The following is a 22792-nucleotide window of genomic DNA, read 5'->3' on the forward strand; positions in this document are numbered from 1 at the left end:
GCAAAGGCTTCTTAAAATGTCACAAGTGTTGTGGACTTCCTGAGAGATTAGTCAGAGGGAACCAAAATATGTCTGTTTTCATTGCGTGCAACTTTATTATAAGCAGTTATTTCGACAGCAGAGAGGTGAACTGCCTGAAGGTTGGATTGCATTGCGACTTTCCACCTTGTTGCTTGAGACTTTACTCCATATTTTGGTTTATTTTGTAGCTATGTCAAAATTATAATCTTTGAATCTTAAATGAAAAAGGTTGCGATAAATGGTTCTCACGATTTTTGACAAACGGAGGCTCCGTTCCCCATCTCGTGTCGCTGATGTTTGTGCCATCCAGTTTTAAAGCTTGCAAATTGTTGCGCTTTCTTGTTATTTACACCAAGAAGAGCTGCGATCTGTACGTAGCAGACAGCCGGTAGCCAAGCAGCTCGTCTCCACGGGTCGTGTCTTGCATTCCTTTGACCTAAAATGACTCTTGCGTCAACCGAGTCTTGTTCGTTCGTTTTGAATTCTCTGTCAGTGTGCGAGCAACCAGAGGGAGGGTTCGATGTAGCACTTAAAACACAGCAAATATTCACTGCAGCTACAAGAGGCTCATTAAATTTTGATGCTCTCCTCTCTGTGCAGCTTCTATCCAAAGTAATGGAGGCTAATTACTGCACGCGCATACACAGGATTGCTAATGGAGAGTAACACATTCTGTCTTATTGATTCAGATGGTGCTCAATGCTTTTTGGAAGTGAGAGGGAAAAAAAATAAAAATTGTGCCGAACGCCTGGATGTTGTCCACGCAAAAGACATTTTGCAAGAGCAGAAATACATCGTTTATGTACATCTATACATACAGATATTTCATAAGGTTTTTTTTTTTTTGTCTTTGCAAAATTAATGCCTTTCCAAGCAACTAGCTTAGCTTCCCGACACTAATTAGTGGGATTAGTCAGCTTTGAATGTCACAAATTGATCCTTTCTTTGATTTGGCTTAGAGTAGGAATCATCTACAGATCCTAGAAGCTTAATTTACATTCATTAGACTTGCACTATGAACAAGCAACACCCAGCCTGAGGTGAAAAAAAAAAGCCTTCTTTGGTGTGGAAGTTGTTAGGGGGGAAGAAACCACAGTATGGTTATATATGTGGCTTTATGGCTCTGCAGCAGGGTTGTCACCACACTAATATTTCAGACAGGCAGCAAGAAAAATACTCATTTTCATTTCCAATTCTGTGGTAACAGTTACACTTAAGAGCCACTGACAATGTTTCACTTTCTTATTTAGGACAAAAACAAGAAGTCAGGGAGAATTCAGCCTTCATTAATGAAAATACATACTGTAATGTGAAAATGTCACTTTCCCACATAGGAAAACACTAGAAAAGATAACATTCAGCATAAGGGTTCATATCCTTTATACCTATGATTCATCTCTGCAAGTATTTTATTTTTTTTAGTGTGCCACAATTTGCTGATGATGAAAAGACATTTTACTGCTGAGGAACAAATGAAAATAAACTGCTTCACATCAACCATAAATCAGGAGCACATAAAACATTTATTAGAGTTTAAGCTAGAATTTGGTCTATGAACGTATTGAGCACATCTTCAGTGAAACTACAGCAGCCGGGTCGGTTGTACTGGTTTGTTTAGTTGCTTCGCCGTCAGCTGGTTAGCATTTTTCTGTGCAGTAAAGCTACGTTTATATAGTTGACGTGTTGAACTGGGCGCCGTCCACGACGTCACAGAGCCTTGTTGAATATTTGTGACTTGGAGCAGATCACCTTTCGCTCAAACTGGACGATATTTTTTTAAGGGCTATCGTGGAGTCGGTTTGCCTCTGAGGGTTTACTTTCACAGAATAGAGCACCAATGTGTGCATCAAGTACTTAAACTTTAAAAGCGCGACTATAACTCAGCCCTAAAACACAGCGTTATGCAATTTCCACACCAGGAAAGCACATTTACACTGCGCAAAAACCAACAAATTTCTGCCACTGGGGCTGTTCTTGTCCGTGCAGCTAATATTTAAACAGATAGCGTTAGCTTAGCTTGACCAGGAGTTACTGTCACTGTCGCAAATACAGCTTTCTATAATCTTTTAAAGTTGCTTTAAAACGTGGTGTCATAGAGCTAGCTTGTAGCGCAGTTAGCGTGTAATTTGTTTCTTTCCTGTCCGTGTGTGTTGGGAGTGAAAATGCGTCCAAACAGTGCTGCTGTGTTGACTTCGTTAGCTGAAGAGGAACACACGTTTTCTCCTGGATGTTGGGAGAAATGCACCAAATTTGGGCAAATGTGAACGGGAATGGGTCAATTAATATTTTTTCTTTCTTTCTTTCTTTTTAGCGTCAATTATATCGGGATGTCAAGATTATTTTGAGGACTCCACACTGCAGGTCACAGAGTTTGTGGGACTCTTCTTAAATTTACCAGAGCGGCAGCAGTGGAAGAGCTCCCTTGTACACAGGTTGTCCATTAGCTGGTGACCTTTACTTTAATGGATTTGCTGTGTTCATAACCAGATAAAAAAATGTCAGCTTCACACAACTTTGTACCAGGACTTCTGCTTCTCGCTGAAAATACTGACAAATCTTTACTGTAAGTAAGTTTATGCTTGAGATCAGGTAAACATTTGCCTTTTGCTTCTGCCTTTAGCGCTTTGCCAGCATCTCTGCTCTCCATCAGGAACGTTGGGATCAATCAAAGCACAGGAAGGAATCATTGTTGAACTTCTAAAACACAAAATGTATCAATAAGTTGCATAAAGCACCATAAAATGTGACCATTCTAAGTGTTACAGACTCTTTGCAGTAACTTGATCTTGCTAAAAAAATAAAAAATAAAAATTAATAGTGCGATTTACAAAATTTCAAAACCGGAAACCGCCCACAGTATCACATTTTATGATTCGTTAACCCAGCGAGCTAATTTTAACTTAAACTAAAACGTCCAGAGAATCTTTGAAAATCGAGCGTCGAACAGTTTGTGACGATGAAATAGAAACCATAATCTCTCTTCTGCTGACCAATCCGCATCCGGCTGTTCCTCTCTTCCACCAATCACAAGCTCCCTTTCCCACCAAACCAGCATAAGTTACATGCAGACCTGGTTCGACAGCGGTCGCATCGTGGAGATAATGAGCTAAAAAGACCAACATTTTTCAGCGCTGGCCATAAGCCTCATATGGATTTAAATTTTTAATGGTGCCATGGGGAACTGCGCCGAGTTGCCTGTCATTTTACATAATGTATGGGAAAGCGAAGCCATAGACTTAAATGCTGAAAATTTGACTAAATAAGTGGATGTATACATTTTTAACGAGTAAACAAACCCCTTTAATGCCACTTTTAGTGGTTTTAGTTTTGACTTTAAATGCAAACTCCTCACTCGACACGATTCCAGCTGCTGAGATGAACTTCAGATGTAACTCAGAGTTTTTCAGCCAACGTGACGCGAGAAAACCTTAAACTATTTCTCAAACTGAGAAAAACTCCGAGAATGCTCACGTCGCAGTTTTAATTTTCCTACTGCTCATTCAGTTTTTGTTTTTTTTTTCCCTTCATGTTCATGGTCCCCCTTCGCTGCTTCCTCTTCCTCTCATCTGTCTCCGTCTCCCTTCATGAGCCGCTAAGATGATTCAAGGTGACAAGTTCACATCGTCTTCTCGGGAGCCCTCCTCTCCTGACCCACTTTCACCGTCAGCTATACCGCACAGTTCACACACACACACACACACACACATAAACATAAAATAACCACGCACTCTGACGTGTGTACAGCATCATGTACATGAAGACTCAAGTACTTAGAATTTCAATGAAATCTGCTGACAGCAGGATAAGATGGATGATTTTGCAAAGTCGCCACCTGGAGCCACTAGTGACGGATCTCTTCTTTACGCTAAATAATTTGGTTCCCACTTCCTTAGGAAAACTTCTGCCAAGCTGTTGCTATGTGAAAACGAGGGAAAAGTTGCATATCTAGGTGTGGAGTAAAACCACAGCACTTTCTCGTTGCACGCTTTCTGTTTCAGCAATTGCCTATTTGACAAAAAAAAAAAAAAAAGAACCCGCATGTAAACACATTTTGAACGGCCTTTCTTTGAACATGCGTTAAATGAGCTGCAATTTCAGAAGGAAATAAGAGCTTTATGATGCATAAACATGCCGCGGCGATGCATTTGTTCGCCAGAAATGAAGACCGGAGCAACTAACGCGGCTGATTTTATACCTTGCCAGAGAGCGACACCAAATATAGCAAACATTTTTTTATCGCATTTACAATACAGCAATAATCGAGGCCAAAACCCAAGCTGAGAAGTAAATGTCTGCCTCTCTTCAAAACAGGCATTTCCACCCAGGTGGGGGGGAAAAGCCTGCACGCGTAGGGAGCTTGTGCCTAAGGGGAAAGTTGAAGCACAGAAGAAGAAGAAAAAAAAATTGCGATCAAGGTTTACATGTTGGCAGCAGCTGGTACAGAGAGTCTGCAGCACCCGGGCCAAACCAGGACAGGACCCTCCTCACGGTGGGACGTGTAGCGAAACGCAGTGACCTGGAATCAGGAATGTTAGACTAACACTGTTAAATGATTCATTGGCAACAATGTCGATTAAAGCGACACATTCATCTTTATTTCAAGGCTCGGGAGAGACGGGAGAGGAGGAGGGAGGGAACGGGGAGAATGAACTTACACTGGTTTGGTGTGAATCCACAGAGCGTGGAGGGAGAAGTGAATCTGCAGTGTGAGTGGGGTTGAGGTCGGCCTGAACAAAGAACGATGCGCAGAAAATAATCCAGGCTCCGACCTGACTAAGAGGAAACCCAGAGTTTTTTTGTTTTTTTTAAAGTAAGACTGCAGCAGGTTTATGTTTTCTGAAACACAAAGAGTACTTTACAGATTTAAACGTATCAGACGATCTATTGGTCCACATAGAAATACGAATTGATTCCGAGACGTTTTATTGACCCGATGCACTAATATGGAGGTTCCACGTTTTTAAGTGAAGCTTAATCCAGTTCCAGCTTTGACCGACAAATCTACAATGATGAACTTAATCTGATCGAATGTAACCCAGGTTATTAACACAGCACCAACAGGATGCTCATTTCAGTCTTAGCAAAGAGAAAAGTGAAAATATTAAATATTACCGAAAATATGAATCTGGCATAAAGTCCAGCCCATGAACTGTGGATGCTTCCTGAGCAGTGCTGGAGCTCACAGTGGGGAAAAGCCCATCTGTATTAAATCTCCGGAGGGTTAATAAGTTAACTAAAGCTCACGGATAGAAAAAGGTTGGAGTGTCTGTGTCATATACATTTTGTTTCAATTTCTTGACGTGTTCCTTTTCAACAGCAGGATAATTTAGTTTGCTCTGAGTGCAATTTTGATGAGCAGCTTTCCAGGATTTCTGAAAACTTTTCAAAGTGTCGCTTTTACTTTTAATTGGCATCTCCAGCGTAAAACCCGATCTGAATGTCATGTTTTTCTTTTTCTCAAAAATAGGAAGAAAATCCAGCGAAGACCTGAGAGACGCATCAACCTTCAGCTAATCATGTCACTTTGTGCTGCAGGTTTTCAGCTCTATGGAGATAAAACATCATATTCTGTTTCTGAAGATATTTATCATCAAATTGTCTTTTATTTTACTTTGATTTGTCTTTTGCGTCCACAGGGCTTTCACTGCCGCAGCGACAGATCAGAGTTGAGTTTAATAGAACAAAACAAAACAGACAAAATAAATCTCTCCTTCAGTATTTGTGGATTCACTAATCTCTTGACTTTTCCGTAGAGAATATTTAAGATATTCTAAATAATATGTAGCTTTGAAAGCTGGAACAACTAGGTTCAACACGACTTTATTGGCTGCCACTTGGAAAGCAGCCAATCCGGGAGCACCATTTATTTTCTTTGGCTCTGATTGGCTAAGAGCAAAGATAAGGAAAACCGGGGGTGTTAGCTTCTCTGGTAGCGCTAAGATGATTTTCGCTGTGCATATTAATGCATGTTAAGGTATATCTGATGTCTGAACTATTAAAACAGGCGTTTTTAGAGGTCGCCTCAAGTATTTTGGATTGTAGCTCCTCGCGGTCGGTTTTGACTCAGGTTCTGCTGCCATTCACTTTTTCCTTTAACACAGATTTTATGTGCTTCTCTGTTTTATATGTCTCCATCTTTTGAGTTAAGTTCTGCTGCAGGTGTCTTCCTTACCTTTCCACTGTCGCCACATGCTTGGTCAAGAGGAGAGATTGCTGCAAAGTTCATGACCCAATGCAATCATCTCACTTTTCTCTGTCTATAACATCAATTGGGATTATATACTGAATAGAATCGCATCCAGTCTTGTATTGGAAATCTGAATTATTGATTTGTTTAGAATTTTCTGGATAGCAATCGGATCCGTTTCCCTTGTAAAGTACAAAGTATGAAGGAACCGAATTGCTCTGGATGTTCACCAACCAAATATTTGGGATTTAATTTTTTTTCTGTAGCTTTATGCTTCAACTTAACAAAAGCACAAACAACAAAATAGGAAACAGAAATATGAAACACAAGGAGCATTTCAACAACACCCAGAACCGTGTAGCGAGCCGCCTTTGCAAAGTCTCACAGAATGGAGGCTGCAGCAGCTGCTGCAGCTGCTGCTGCTTCTCCACCACACTGCAGCTCATGTCAGAAGCACTCTTTCAGCGTAGACACACTGTGACTATGAAGTTGAACAGAAAAGAAATAAGTGCTTTTGATGAAGCTCCGGCGTGCAAGTGCTGCTTTGAGTCGTCGTCTGACTGCGCTCCGTGTCGGTGGGTGGAAGCGGTGACAGAGGAATCGCTGGTGTGGGCCGCAGCTGTAAACAAGCCCAGACAGCGTCGGGGAAACCTGGCAGACGGTGGAACCGGTTAGCAACACAAAAAAACTGCATCCAAATGCAAACAAACAAACTGCCTGAGCCGAGCCACATGTGCATCCTCGGTCTTAGTCGCAGTGCGTGTCGGATTATCGCTCGCATTTAAAGAAGCGCCTCGGAGTAGATGGTGAAAAATCCAGCATGGAAGATTCAGAAAAGAGGAGACGGATGAACTGTTTTTTTTTTTCTTTAGTCTGTTTTCTCGATATTAATCTTAAGATAAGAAATGCATTTCCTTTATAGAGTGAGCCTTATAGCTTTCCAGACATCTCAGAATAAGATACAAAATGTCAGCTTCTTTGTGATTTTACCCAAGCAAAACACAGAACTGGCATGAAAAGCATAAAAACTGAGACAAAGCCCTGTTCAATCTGTCATCTGAGAGTGGAATAAGCTTGACGCAACTGTAAACCTACCAATATTACCAATATACACTCTTCACACTGAAGTGATTGACTGGACAAGGAGAGAATTGACCAGAGTAGCAACCAGCCAATTGGCCGCAGTAACTCTGGAGGAGCTACAGAGATTCACAGTTTGAAAATTGTCATTAGTTTTGCACTCAACAAATGTATTTTTCTGTCTCTCTTTCTACCAAAAACTGGATGCTAAAAGTCTTCGGTTTGATGCTTTGGTGTCAAATAGCCCCCCCTTTTTTTTTTGAAGGACAATTTTGTTTACAAAGCCTTCAAAATCCATTCTACTTGTTTTATTTATTTTAGATATATAAAATGTCTCCCAGTTCCAGTGTTAAATGTTCATTAAAACTTAAAGTTTACTGATCCTTTAAAATGTGCTCCTGCATTATTATTTTGCCATTACCATTATGTTACTTAAAACGGTCTCAAAACAACAATATTATCATTTATCACAATAACTTCTAGAACAATTTATCGTCCAGCAAAAGTTGTTATTGTGACAGGCCTAACTTTGTGTTTAAAAAAAAAAGTTCATCATAAAAAGGGACAGCGATCTAAGTTGGGAAGATGTCTGCTGCTAAATACAGAATAGTTCTGAAGAAAAGCTGCTGTATAAAATAAACTTCCTCTGCTAGTCAAGGTTAATCTGACGGATCGTGTGGGAAAGAGACTTTTATGAAATGTCGCAGTAAAAATCTAAAGAAATGTGAATTTAGAAGATTACATTTCACTTTTAACTGTTGGAAAGATGCAAGATCAATATAAATATCTGATAAAGCACAAGCTCTTAGGCTAAAGGCAGTGATTATTACATACAATTTGCTTTATTACAAAACATCCCATTAAAAACATTGGAGTTTATGGCTGTATACTGCCACAAAACATGAAAAAGTTTAAATACTTTGTACGCAATATTTACTAAGTGCTACGGTTACAACAAGAGCCAATTATCTGGTAGGAACCTTCTACCGAATCCTGGCTGAAATGCTTAGTTTCTGCCTCGTCTCTTTAAACCAAATAGTCAACAGCATAAATGCAGGCATGAACTCTAATCGGTCCAAAAGGACGGCATGTCAGCGATCGCAGCATCAACAACCAGCAGCAGCGCCGCAAACACACAATTATCTGATGTTACATCTTCCCTTGTTGTGACGTGAACGCAGCAATACCAGGAACATTTCTGCCCAGAGTTCATCTAATCAAGAAAATTTCTCTATTTGACGCGCTAAACCGGAGGGAGCGCGTTCTGCGCCGGACCGCGCGATTAGAGTTGTTCTCTGATTGCACTCGCACGCGGGGCCCGCTGAGAACACCCTGAACTTCAGCGCAGGTCCCAGCTAATTACAGGAGATTTGATTTGAAGCTCTCGAGCTGCAGACTGAACAAACAGGCAGATCTGCTTTACTCGTATCTGCTGAAAACAGACTCATTTATCTGAAAGAGGGGGCACTCAGCCGAGCAGCCGTAGGAAAACATAATAAAAATGTTTTTAAAAAAACGGGTGCGTTAGCTGGGTTGGTGTTCGAGAACAACAAGGTGGCGAGTTGTTTGGCGCCGTCACCTCACAGCAAGAAGGTCTTATGTCGTGGTTGTGTGGAGTTTGGAGGCTTTTTGTGTGCATGTGTTTGGGAAATTAGAGAATCTGAGTTGGGTCATTCTCACTTCAACGGCTGGTGTGGAAATTAAAGCTGCTTTAATATGGACAGATATTTTGTCTCCATACTTTTATATCTGGAATTTGATTCATAATTGAACAAAAACAACAAATACCAAGTGGAAGAAGCGCAGCTGCCGGTGCCTGCAGGAAACCCCCAGATCGCCTTCTGTGATTGCAGTGCTGTGTTTGAACTTCCCCTCACTTTGACACGTCACTACTGCATTTTATCGGAAGCGACTTTCTTGAGTCAGTGCTTCGTAAAGCAACCTTTCCTAGCAATCACAGCTGCAAGTGTTATGCAGTATGTTTGTATGCTTATGTAACTTAGCATAATAATTGGTCTAAAGGAAACGAGGCAGAAGGGAAATGTGAGTTTAAATGTAGTTTAGGCAACATGTTTCTGAAGAGGTGCATAACTCCAAAACAATGAAGTGGAGACGCAACCCAAAACAAGAAGATGTCAAAAATAGTTTGCTGGAAAGGTTGACTGTCCCCTTGGGTGCAACGTGCACACACACACACACACACACACACACACATCCACCCCACTCACAGTCACCTCGCGTTTCGGCTGCGTCTGTGAGAGATATTTGTCAGATTTGCTGGGTTCACACCTCCGATCAACGCGACAACTCTCTGTGATGAAAGCGACTCTGACTCCTGACACCCACCTCCTCTCTCCTCCTCCATCCTCACTCCATCCCACACTTTTAAATCCTTCTCTCCCTTTTTCTCCTTTACCGTTGCCGTCGTCCCCGCTGACCTTCCTCATCTTTCTCACCCCCGCCCTTCGCCCCTCTCTCGATTTCTTGTCTCGCCAAAAGTCTCTCTCAATCATCCTTCGCATTTTTTCTTTTCAGATTCGACACCCGATGCGTCCAGCATATTCCATTTTTTGCTCTGTTTACCTGTATTTTCCAACTCGCATCTTTACTTATTCCGCTTCTGAATATATTCGTCTCTTCCTCACGTCTTCCCTCGCCTCCTCTCCTCCTCCTCCGACACAAAGTTCTAATTGTCACCATTAGCAGAGAGGTTACATAATGGATGAACTAACCTCTTCTTCCTCCTCCACACCTAATCAAACGCCGAGCTTAAGCTCCAGAACAAGCTGCGTTGTTAGTTTAGGAAGCTGCACGCTGCTGTGCTTACATATTACATGAAAGCACCTCCTCCCAAAATGTTTGAATATGGAAACAACTGCTTTGTGTTGTCTTTGGAGTAATGAGCTCCCTGTGTGCCGCCGCCACATCTGGGCCATTAATAAGGAATTGGAGGGAGAGGAGGGGTAGAGAAAAAAAAAAAAAGAGAGGACACATGAAACAAAAAGCAATCGCTGACAGCGACGCTATGCTTTGAAGCATCTCCCACTGGGTGTGTGTGTGTGTGTGTGTGTGTGTGTTTATCTCCTGGTGAGCGTTTTTCTCAGTAAGCTAAGCTAGAGTAAATAAATAAAAAAACAACAACAAAGTACACACACGTCGAACAATGCAGAATAAACAGTTTCTTAATGTCAGCTGCTAAATTCAAAGAGACAACTTGCTCCGTGCGAGTACAAACTTCCCAAAAACGTCTCGTACACACACAGAGACACACACACACACACATTTCAGCTCCACTTGAGATGGTGTCTTTGCAAACCAAACATTTACACACCCATTGCTAGTTAGCGTGTTCACTAAATTACATCAAAACAAGCAACTTGAAAAACCGTCATTATTTCAATATTCATGTGTGCGTAAGTGGATCTAAAAAAAAAATGCTATTATATTTTAAATGATATGCATTCGCACTCTGCATGTAGATTAAATATCTGGTCGTTTGGGCTGATGCTGGTGTGATGGAGAAGCTTCAGCTCATAAAACCCGATGATGGGAAACTAAGTGAAATGTGAGAATCGTGAGTTACATCGACGTTGGGATTTAAAAAACAATATGAGGACTGCATGTTCTCCAAACGAGTCGGCACTTTACAGAAGACGAACCGTTCCACAGTCTCTTTTACAATGTGTAAAGAGTTACTCTCCATTTAGCGCCGTCCATCTTTGCACCAACCCTTTACATCAGTTGTAACCCATATAGTATTTAAGTTAGGAGAGCGGTAAGAACCAGGACAAAACATGCTGTGTGAGAATTAATCAGAGTTTCTAAAGACAAGCTTGTGCCTCCCAAAGGCAACACAGCAATCATTTTACAACTGTAACCTTAGACATGGTCCAAGATTTCACTCTCCAGTGCATTTTGCCCACTGAGAACTGCCATCTAATTTCTAATTTTTTTCCCTATTTCCACCTGCCAGTATTAGACTAAAGCAAGGAACAAAAAGGAAGCAGGCATAGCTTTGTTTGTCCAGGAGGGCGACTGACTGCTCGGTTCAATATCTGACTCAATCTCTGTAAAGTATCTTGGAAGGCCATCAATAGTTTAGTGTTGTCAATAGTTTCAGCCCGGCCTAATTATTCTTTACGTGCTCACATGAAGGTAGTGAACAAAGACAAGAAAAAGGCACATTTTGTTGATTCTGATTGATTTGTAAAAGCACTGAAACAGGGAAAACACCCAAGGGGGTGAATATCTTCTAGAGACACTGTATGTAATGCCACATGTTTGTTTTTTTCTCCAAGGCTTTTTATATATCAGCACAGCTGGAAAGTAACTTTCGGCATGAAAGAGTCATTTCATCACTTTTTTAAAGTAAAACAGATTTACTTGAGTTTGCGTTTAGGGTTAAAGGTTTTTCATTTAAACACAACAAACGTTTGCTTGGGTCCAGAAATACGTTCTTCTAATTACTAAAGTGGCAAACAAAGTAAAAGAAAACGGAAATGGCAATTGTTTTGGGAGAAACCTGAACCTCGCAGTGTGTTAGCCCACGCTCAGGGTTGTTTCATTCTCATAGATCTTTAAAAAACTTTGACTGAAATCCCAATCTGTGGGCTTTCAGTCAAAACTCATCTCTTTAAAAGCTATTTAAAGTATAAGTGGGGTCTGAATGCTGTCAGAAATGTAATATTTTGAACTAGATTGTTTTTGTCAAAAGGATTCTCTCACCATTGGCCTAAATTACAGACACATTAGTTGCCACAGAGCTTTTAAATTCTTAGAAAGGGTGCTGGTTCGCCAAGTATCAAAGCTACACCTACTGTGAGACATTTCCTCTCATTTTCTTCTTACTTAAATCTTACCTCTATCCTGGTATTGCACTGAACTTAGCATTAGCTGCAATACAACCAATAACAGGTCAAGCCTATAGCTTCCTGTTTCGTTTTCTGGTTCAATTGTAAAGCCTACAGTTCACGCTGAGAACGGCCTTAAGATAAATATATTAACAATTAACTATGACAATACTATACCACTACCATGGCAACCATTAACACTAGTCATCATTTAATTTCAAGTACATAAAAGTAGACTTTTGTTGAAAGAAAAGGAGTAAAACAAAACTCATGTCTAATAGGAACGTATAGATATGTACACACAAAACATGTCGAGCATTTTCTCATAAAAACCCAAGAGCTTGAAATCAGAATCGTTTCCCCGACTCCTCTCGGCATGGACTCTGAACACAATAGATGGATATTTGTGATGTTGTCTGGTTTAGGACTTGTGATCATTCTGTTTTGCTCTCTCCCTCTGTGCATGTCTCCGCGCAGCTATGTGCTCTGTTTAAAAAGTAACTCTGCTGCATTATTTATCAGCGTCACGGGGGAGTCCACGTCTCTGCTCTTACTCCTCATGTCTTCTGATTTTCTCTGCTAATTCCTGCTCGTTAAGTCAGGTGACACGCAAATGCAAATGTTCTGATTAACATGTTCGCCGAGAAATAGTGAAGGAAGCAGAGTAAGTCGGGTTGTTGTTGTTTTTTCTTTTTTTTAAATTCGTCTTCTGTTGAACTCGCCGCACATCCCGGACTATTTATCTGCTCCGAGTTAATGTCACGCTCGCTTATCTTTGTTCCACCGCGAATCGTGTTGCTGTTGTAAAATTACATCTAATCACGTTTAATCAAAATGTCTGTCTGATTTCAGCCTCCGTTCTCATTTTTGCACAATGTGAGCTGATACGTGATGGCTCCGCGCTAATTGGGACGATGTTTTTTGCATATCAAGAAAGACTATCTCAGATGCTATCGCAGGGCTGTGATTGTCCCTAGCCACGTCGCTTTCTCGTGGAGAGCTGATCAACTCGTTTTCACAAAATGCGAGAAGGAAAAGACGCCAAACGGGTTTTTTTTTTTTTTGCTCTGGCGTTTTAAATTCGTATCAGGTTAAATTCACAACTGGGCGTAAGGCCGGCGTACGAGAGGCAACCGCCGACCCCAACACCGTTTCTCTTAAACGTCTTCAGACGATCAGATTGCAGTAACAGAGAAAGATAGCCTGGTTAAATACAAACTGAAATTTTCAAATAATAACGTGATTTATTACGGGAACACAGCTCTCCAAATCAAACTGGCCCTATGTGAAAAAGTAATTGCTCCGTTCATCTAATCGCTGGTTGTGCCGCCCTGGTCGGCATTGACTGCCTTCCGGCGCTTGCGGTAACTAGCAATCAGACTTTTACGTCGCCACGGGGAGCTCTGGCCCACTTTTCTCTGCATCAGGGTTTTAATTCAGCCTCTCTGGTTAGTTATCTGGACTTTGACTAGGCCATTAAAAAAGTGTTTTATTGCCCTTTGAACGTGCTGGCGTGCTTTGGATAATTGCCCTGTTTCATAAAACCAAGTGAGACGGGTCACAAAGTGCTAGAGCCAACGCTGGCCTTCGGGGTGTTCTGGGTCAGAGGAGAACTCGCCCGGTCCATCAGTTAAGACGAGTCATGCAGCAGGACAGCAGCGTTTTCTCTGAAGAGACGTACCTTCCGAAAAGTTCCAGCTTCCTCTCGTCAGCCCACATAATATTCTTTCGTGAGTCTCGGAGATATTAAAGGATTTTTTGGGAGGAAAAGGTTGAAATTACCTTTGTGGGGAGAAGTTTGGTTTGTTTCTAATCCAGTGGTTTTTACTGTCTTTGCCCATTTTTGGAATCATGATGACTGAGTTAAGCTGAGGGAAGCAGTGTTTTGTTTTATGTTTTTAGATTACTTCATGTATAATTTTGTTCAGAATAACACATAAAACAGACAAGAAACAAGTCAACAATACTTAAGACAAAGGCTGTTGATAAACCATATCCCTTCCCACAAAAAATATATGTAAAAATAAATAAATAAAAATTTCTGGATCTAGCAGAACATATTGTTTTAGACCAAGGATGTCAAACTCATCTTTGTTTTGGGTCAAATCAGGATCATGAATGCTCTTAAAGGGCCGGTTGTGCCAGAATGTATTGATAAAAATCTGATCACAAACTATTAAAATATCAGTGAATTCTTCAAATTAAACATTACTGAACATCTTTTCAGTCCCTCCAGGATTTTGTGATTCTTTTTGTGATTTGCACTTATTTATATAGGTAAATTTGACATTTTATTATTCGCTGTACAGATCATGGACTATAATCTGACATCAATTGAAGCTGAGGCAGTTGTTTAGTACAAGTAAGAAAGTTTCTGACAATTTTTAAGAAAAATCTGCAATAAACTCCAAAATATTAGTGCAAAAAAAATGGGCAGGGATTTGTTAATTTCCATGGAGGGACCGACTTACATCATTTATACAATGTTATTTATATAATTTGGCAGTAGACAGATGCAAACTGCACTGATTTGATTGATAACATAATATTTAAGCACACTTAGTGTGTAGTGAATCTAAAGGGCCACATAAAAAGCTACGGCGGGCCGCATTTGGCCCACGGGCCTTGAGTTTGATCCATGTGTTTAGAGTCTTGATAAAGGTGGAGCAGATATCCCAGAACGGCACAGCCTCCGTTGGGAAGTGGTGCTTAACGTGTGCCAGCTTCTTTTTGTGACCTCTAGATGAGTCTTCAACACGCTTTCATTAGGCTGGACTCACGTAGGAAAGTTCATCGCTGCTCCACGTTATTTATCATTGTGGCAACACGTCTCATCTTGATTTGCTGGAGTCACAACGTTTTAAAAAATAGATTTGTGACTGTTTTTCTTTATTGTTCGCAAAAGGCTGCAAATAGTATTTTCCAGCACTGCAGGTGTGAGGCAGATGTAGAAGAGCCAATTACCTACAAAGCACTGATTGCATAAAATATACAAACATATATATATATATATATATATATATATATATATATATATATATATATCAGAGAGAAGCTTGGTTCCCTCGTTCGTCCCTGACGTTAACGTGCGCCTCAGGTGATGCAATCTAAAGGTGGCAGCCTTATTCCAAGGTGTTAATGGAACAGATTGAGTAAGCCTCCAGTTTGAATCGCTCCACCCAGGTTTCAGAGAGAGATCAGCATCAGGCGCTTTGCAGAGAAATGTTTCACAGACCACAATTAATGTTTGTCTTCTCAGTGTCTGTGTAGGACGTAGTCATGGCTGGTTTAGTCTGCAGTTTTTAATTTTCACTGTTGAAACTCGCATCAGATTGTGATTTTATAATATTTAGTTTCCAGGCAGTTTGGATTAATTTGGAATTGATTTTTACAGAAAATATTTTTTGTTTTACTTATACCATGTATAACATGAGGTTTATGACTGGTCTGTCCGAACGTATTATCTTTCCACAGATATCTTCATAGCATCAATTAACTTTACAAACCGTCCGCAAGTCGATCCCAGCAGCAGGTAAGGGATCTTCAGTGTTAATATTTTCACAGGACCTCACTTTTGAAGTTATAAACTATCCCTTTAAGATGTCCAATAAATAATAAAATACACTTTTCAACAAGTAATATTGTTTAAGTGTTGGGAACAGTTGGAAACAAGTTATTAAGACTTGAACTGAGCTTCTTTTTTATTTTATTTTTTTGCTGGAGAGGCAACTGGCCAAATTTAAACACTTTTTGTCGAAAAATAACTTCAAAACAGTATTCCAACAAAATAAAGGTAATTCTTCGTATCTTGACGTTAGTAAATCATCCCTATCGTGCCGACAGTCGATGCAAAATGCTGCCAACATACAGAGGAAAGAGAATGTTAGTCCCATTTTGTCCCAATTGCTCTGGTTGCTTTTTCATTTAGAGTTAATTTTAAAACTCTTGTTTGTTTTTCCTATTTTCCTGTTATTACTTTCACTTATATTTTATTCATTTTAAATTATATTGTCGTTTTTTTTTTTCCCCCAGTCATTCTTTTTGCTAAGGACTTTGCTTTGCGTCTACTGTTTTTAACGTGCTTTATAATTAAAGTTGGTTTGGCTAGTTTCTTACATGTGGAGACTCAGAAGTGCCACACCCTAATTAGATCGATGACATGCATGTCTCAACAATAATGGGATGGGAGGGGGGAGATTAAAAATAAAAAATGACTTCAAATGAGCAACGAGCAATTACTTAAATAGTAAATTAATCATCTCATTTTCCCAAGTGACTCACAGGATGATCATATTTTTGTTTCAACCTCATCCGTAGAAGTGTGGCGCTCCATGGGTTAACGGAGGAGATGCTAAGACTTTTATTGTGACAAGTGTTGATTGTGTGCAGAAAAAAAATGAAACAAATAAACACTTAACTACAGTGGATCCCTGGTATTGGAGGTGATTAGAAACCACAACTGCCCGCAAAAAATAAAATAAAAAATCCTTATAATTGCCTGTTTTAATTATTGAGACATCAAATATACCTCAACATGCATTAATCCGCTGTTGGCCAATCAGAGCCCAGGAGAATAAATGGCACGTCTATATTGGCTGCTTTGCAACCACCAGTCTATAGAGCGTCCAGTAGGATTTATTGAGGATTTGAAAGGTGGCTATACTCTTAAATATCTAAGTAAAAGAAATAACGCACAGAGACGTAGTTCTTGCTGCTGGGCCATAGACGAGCCGGAGATTTATTACACTACCACGGATACCTCGTTACAGTTTCTTCAGTTCAGTACAAAATCTTCATCGTCATTTCTTGTCACAAAAAATCTCCCCGAAGTCTTAACATCAACCTGTTTTATACCTTCTCATCTTCATCAGTGTGTGTTGGAAAGTTTCAACCAATGGTGTGCAACTGTTGTTTTGCAGAAAGATTCTGTGCCGAAGACTTTTAGCTTCTCCAGCTTCAATTTCTTTTAAATATTTTTAGATATGTTCTACGAGGAAATCTAAGAACAGGTGAATTTTCTGCCAAAAACTTGAAAGTTAAATTCCACAAAAAAAATCTGCAAATTCCACAAAAAAAATCTGCAAATACTAAACCGGGAATAGATGGAGTTCACTGTAATTGTGTATTCTGTCAAGATTTGATTAGTTAAAGCTGGACAGTTATTAATGTAAACACATATTTCTGAAGTAATTTGTACTCTAAAGGAATTTTTCTTCTTTCTTCAATGTATTGTGGGTCTTTTTTGGACCTCCTTTAACTCTAGGCTGTGTGTGTGTGTGTGTGTGTGTGTGTGTGTGCGTGTGCGTGTGTGTGTCTGATTGTTGACAAGCCAACAAATCAATTTTAGTTTTACTGGACACGTTGGTTACCATGTTACAATCCATTCAGGCACCAGAATGTGCTGATGTCTTTCTGCCAGGTTCTCACTTTCCCTCCCCCCGGTGACGGTGAGTTATGATCACACCCTGATGAATACAACTATATAAAAACACCCTCGTTCACACAAATGCACCTCAGCCTTGGTCAAAGTGCCCCAGATGGCTGTAAATCGTCTTTTATGAGAAAGACTTGATGAAAGCTTTTCCCTGGACACTTTTTTTCCCCCTTCCTCCTTTGGCCTTTGGGCAGGTTGGTTTATTTCTCCACACACCACCACCTTTATGTGCCATTTCTATCATTTTGCTCTGACATGAACAAGATACAAGCAGCAGGGGAAAATAACCAAATGTTAGTAGTTTTTTTTTTTTTGTTTTGAGGGGGGAGCTTTTTTCTACTAAAATGAACAGCAAACTTACAGTTTTGCACACGAAGCATTTTTGGTGCTGTAAGTAGAATCGATGTTATAAAGTTATCATAAATGGTTATGAGCCGAGGGAAAAGATCCTGAAAAATGTTTCATAATGTCAAAACACTAATAAGACGCGAGGTTGAGGAAAACGTGTTGAATCAGCTCTTTAAATAAAAAAATTAAAAAATGGCGTATGAATTTAGCTGAATCTTTAAACATCTATTCATCTGTTCACACCCAAATTTGGCCTTTCACTTTCAAAGAGTAAAATGTACTCTAAAAATAGATTTTGAACCAGTAGCACTGTCCTGAAAAACAAAAAACCCACTTCATTAATCATTTATTATCCCCGTTTAAGATAACAAATGATAACTAAGCCAAACTAATCCGTTCTAGTTTTTACAAACCAAAGTTGTTGTTTTTTTTTTAGTTTTGTTATTGTCACTTGATGTAAAAGTTGCCATGCACTTGCCAGGTGACATCAAATTACCTAAACGGCAAATGTCACGACCTTAACAACTCTACATTTTCAATTTTGTAGCTCAAGATAGCTATATTTATTTCCTACGTCTTTGAAAATGAGAAATGTGTCAAAAATGACATTTATGCCACAAATATAGAGTCTGATGGATAGAAAAGACTAATATTAGTGAATAGAAATAGAACAGAAATATCCTTTGTTGTCCAGAAAGTTAAGTGGGAACATAAGGATAGCAGACTGTGCACTAAGACCAATCTTACAACATAAGAAAATTAATATTGTACAGTTATAAAAAATTTCTGTACTCAGATTCAAAGAAATGTGCAGCCGAGTGGGATAACTTAAAGAAACAAAACTGTACAATGTGCATAAAAAACAGACTATTTGTAAAAACTGGGGGAAAGAAACACCTTCAAACATCAAGGATGTGCAAAAAACACCAGGAATGTTACTTGAAATGAGAAAAGTGAAAATAACAGCAGAGTTGTAAAATGTTATTGAGTTTGCCTGTTGGAAGCAGTGATGGTTTTAAAGTCTTTGAGCTGCTGGGAGGGAGGATCTGTGGTGCTGCACTTGAGCAGCCCAATACAGAGCATGGGCTGGAAGACGCCGTCCAGCACCGATGATATTTTATATACTAGACTGGAAATAAATGCATAATTTCTGCTTTGCAAAATCCCTGAGCTTTTATTTGCCCTGGGTTTTGATAACTTTGCTGCACTGTTCCAGTATTAGCAGTCTCTATATGTACAACTAAATACACAAATACATTTATCATATACATTGCAGTTAATAAATAAAACTCTGGATTTGCCTATAGTTTTCTCTTAATACTTTTTTCTGACAAAAAAAATAAATAAATTCTGCCTCTACAACAGGGAATGTCTGCGATCTTCCTCCAGTGGCTCCCTCCGTTCTCTCCTCGCCCCGGTGCCGACTTGTCTCATCGCGGCACTTAGGCATCGGGGTTTTGACAAATTTTCGGTGACACTGTTGTGATCGTGTTCCTTGGGATAAGGGGGCTTTTTACTGCTTTCCGCGCTGATTGGGAGCTGCCAGAAGGAGGACGGCAATAAGAAGACTGCAGGAGGCAAGAGGCTGATGGAGATGGAGAGGTCTGTGTTCTCTTGAGACGCAGCTGTGCTTCAGATAGGCTTTCAGAGCGGAAACAGAGATAAAGATGGAGGGAGGAGATCAAGATAAACCAAGAGTTTAGGGTTGTTAGAGAAAGAGTGGATTAAAAGAGAGGAAAAAGAAGCCCTGTGGAGGAGATAAATCTGAGAATAAAAGAAAGAAATGTGCCTTTAAAACACTTTTAGAGTGCTCTTCTGTCTTCTGCTGTAATTGCCAGCAGCTCTCTTTGACATCAGCCCAGGGGTGTTAGATAACAGCGCTTTGTTTCCTGTTCTGTTCTGTTTCCCTCCCCTCCTCTGATAGACTACTGAAAAGGCCTTGGAACAGAGCTTTGGTTGGCCAAGATGAGCAGACTGATACAAGGACTGTCTTGAATTTATTCTTATTTCAAATAATTGCAGATTACAAAGCACACACAGTCATTCTAAAATAAATAAATTAATAATAATAATAATTGGAGATGCTGCAGCCGGCTGTTGTTTTTCTAGAACATATTCTTAATTACTTGAGCAATTAAATTTTAAAGTTGGCAAAAAGAGGCATTCTCTAGTTGCAAATTGGCACTTTTCTACATTTATTCCCAATTAAAATGGCAAAAATCACAGGCGGGGGCTCATGACAAGAACCCTAGCAGCCTTTTGAAGGACGTTTGCTCTGTTCAAATCTCAAGCTTTCAGTTCTTTGTGCTGCCGACTGTTGAAGTGAGGAAGAATATTATGGTAGATTATGTCAAACACAGAGAAAAATGTTATTTTATTTTTTTAAATACCTTTTAATGAATAAAGAAATTCAATCTTTGGTCTTTAATTAAATCACTTAATGCATACTTCTGAAAATTTCTTGTAAAACAGCTAAAAAAAATTTTTCCAGTTTTTTTTTTTTTTATTATTATTTTTTTCCACAAATTTAAACAGTAGGATGCTTCTTACAAAGTGAGTTTAAAACACACATGCACCAGTTGCTGAGCTAAATTAATTTGTATTTCCGTTCTCTTCTGTCCTTCAGGCATTTGTGTTAGCTGGAGCCAACGGTACAAAAAGAAAGCTAAATCCTGTACTTTTTGTACTCTCAAATATCTAATTTTGTGATACCAAAAGAGACATTTTTTAAAGACTAACAGAAACCCAGTCTTTCATATGGCAACCAATGTGTAGGGGGAAAAATAAAGACTAATTTTACTTTGCTACAAAATGGACATCATTGTCATTTTGTGTAAATCACTATATATATATATATATATATATATATATATATATATATATATATATATATATATATAATCATACAGTATGTTTTGCTTTGACAAATACAATTGTCATTTGGGCCAAGTGGTGATTCTCTGCAAAACAGATTAATTTATGTTCAAGTTTTCTGTCTAAAGCCACCAAAGGATATTTGTACTGAATTGGGAACATGGGCACAGTCGGGTGCGACTTCGCTGATAAAACTTTCTAAATGGTCTGCAGGTAATACTTATCTGACGTAAGGTTTCCTGACAGATGATGGAGATCCACACATTCCTTCACAAACATTTGCAGAATTACCAAATGTCTTTTTATGGCTCTCAAACTGATTACACTAATGGTCTTGAAAATGGTCAGGAACTGGTTTGGACTTGGTATCCCTTTCAAAAGACTGAGACAAGTCCGACTTGGTCTTGTCTCAGTCTTCTGTGACTGAGACAAAAGACTCAGTTGCCAGATTCTCTAAAGACTGTATCTTGGTTCTGAGTCTTTTGGGACTCAGAACCAGTCCCTGAAAATCTTGGTCTTGTCTTGGTCTTTTGCAGGGTCTTGGTTTTGACTCTGTCTCCGTTTTGGTGGTCTTGATTACAACTCTAAATCTATTCCGCATTATGTTCTGTACCTTGACGGAAATATTCATGGTTGTCTTTCAACTGAAGATCACCAGGCTGGGTGTAATCTTTCAAACCTTGGAACCAGATTAAGGTGAGACCATCTGTGCTTTAGAGGACTTTAGATTTTATGAGCAGGTGCTTCAAGCAGGCTGAGAAAAAGGGTCGGAAAGAACGAAGACGCGTAGCAACTGATGACAAATGGAAATAATAAAAGACCATTTTTGTGGCAAGCTGCCTGTGAGTTGAATCATATATATAACCCACAACAACAGTGATTAAGAAAATGCTCATTTCATGCAACACACAGCAGCAGAGTCTAATATCAGCGTTCAACAGAGATACGAGGCAGCAGGTAACCCAACCAAATAACAAATAACCTGAGTAACCTGCTTGGTAACGCCGGTTACCAAGCAGCAGGAATTAAAGGCAACGCAAGTACACAGGGAGAACAGATTTCATATTCAGAGGGGAATAAAGGTTGCCGTGACGACACCCAAACTAAACTGAACCGAAGCCAAAGGCCGATGCATCCAAATGCAAACTATTGCAGTACAACAACGATAATGTTTCATCGATGTGGATTTCCAAGTGTGTTGAGCTGGGAGGATATAAATCCTGATACGGTGATGCGTCTGTTCGCCCAGGTTAGGGACACCGGGGAGAACATGAAGCTTATCAAGGAGAGGGAATTATATGCAGGTTTAGTCCTGTGGACTCATCACATCAAGTGGAGCAGAGCATGCCGGAGTACGTCTGTGTAACTTAATTTATCATCTGCATGTGCCTTCGTGTTCAGTATCGTTTATCATTTGTCACAAGACGGGAGTTTTATCCTAAAGAATGTTACAGACAGCAAAGGTTTAATAACCTTTTGCTAACATTTTTAAATCAAATTCTCAAAATGCGTCTGCAACAGACTTTTCCCTATAAATTTCCCCTAAGAAAAAAATCTGAATTGAATTATATGTGGCTCAAACGTTTTATTTTTTCCCATCTAATTTCCGGCCTGTCTCTCCCACAGCACAAACTTGGCAAAAAGGTCAGTGGATTTCATACTGCAGGGTTTACGTCTCCACCTCTCCCAGCCTCTCTTTGTTTTAATAAAGCCTAATTGGGCCTCTCATTAACAGTGTAGCAACCTTCAGCTGTTAATGATGTGGAACTTTTTAATTTGGCCGCAGGCTGGACCCAGAAGTTGTACGCATTGTTCTCTCCTCGAATTAGGGAGGCGCAAGCAGAGGCGTTTTCCCCTCCTCTTTCGGAGCGTTTGCCACCGTGCCTCGCGCTTTATTCGAGAGACGTGTTTTTTTAGACTCTTACGTTGTTTTTTAAAATTAAAGCATCTCTGTTTAAAATGCTAATATATATATATATATATATATATATATATATA

Source organism: Poecilia latipinna, unplaced genomic scaffold (genome assembly GCF_001443285.1).
Source record: "Poecilia latipinna isolate Pla-1442-1.1 unplaced genomic scaffold, P_latipinna-1.0 Scaffold712, whole genome shotgun sequence".
Taxonomy (NCBI): Eukaryota; Metazoa; Chordata; class Actinopteri; order Cyprinodontiformes; family Poeciliidae; genus Poecilia; species Poecilia latipinna.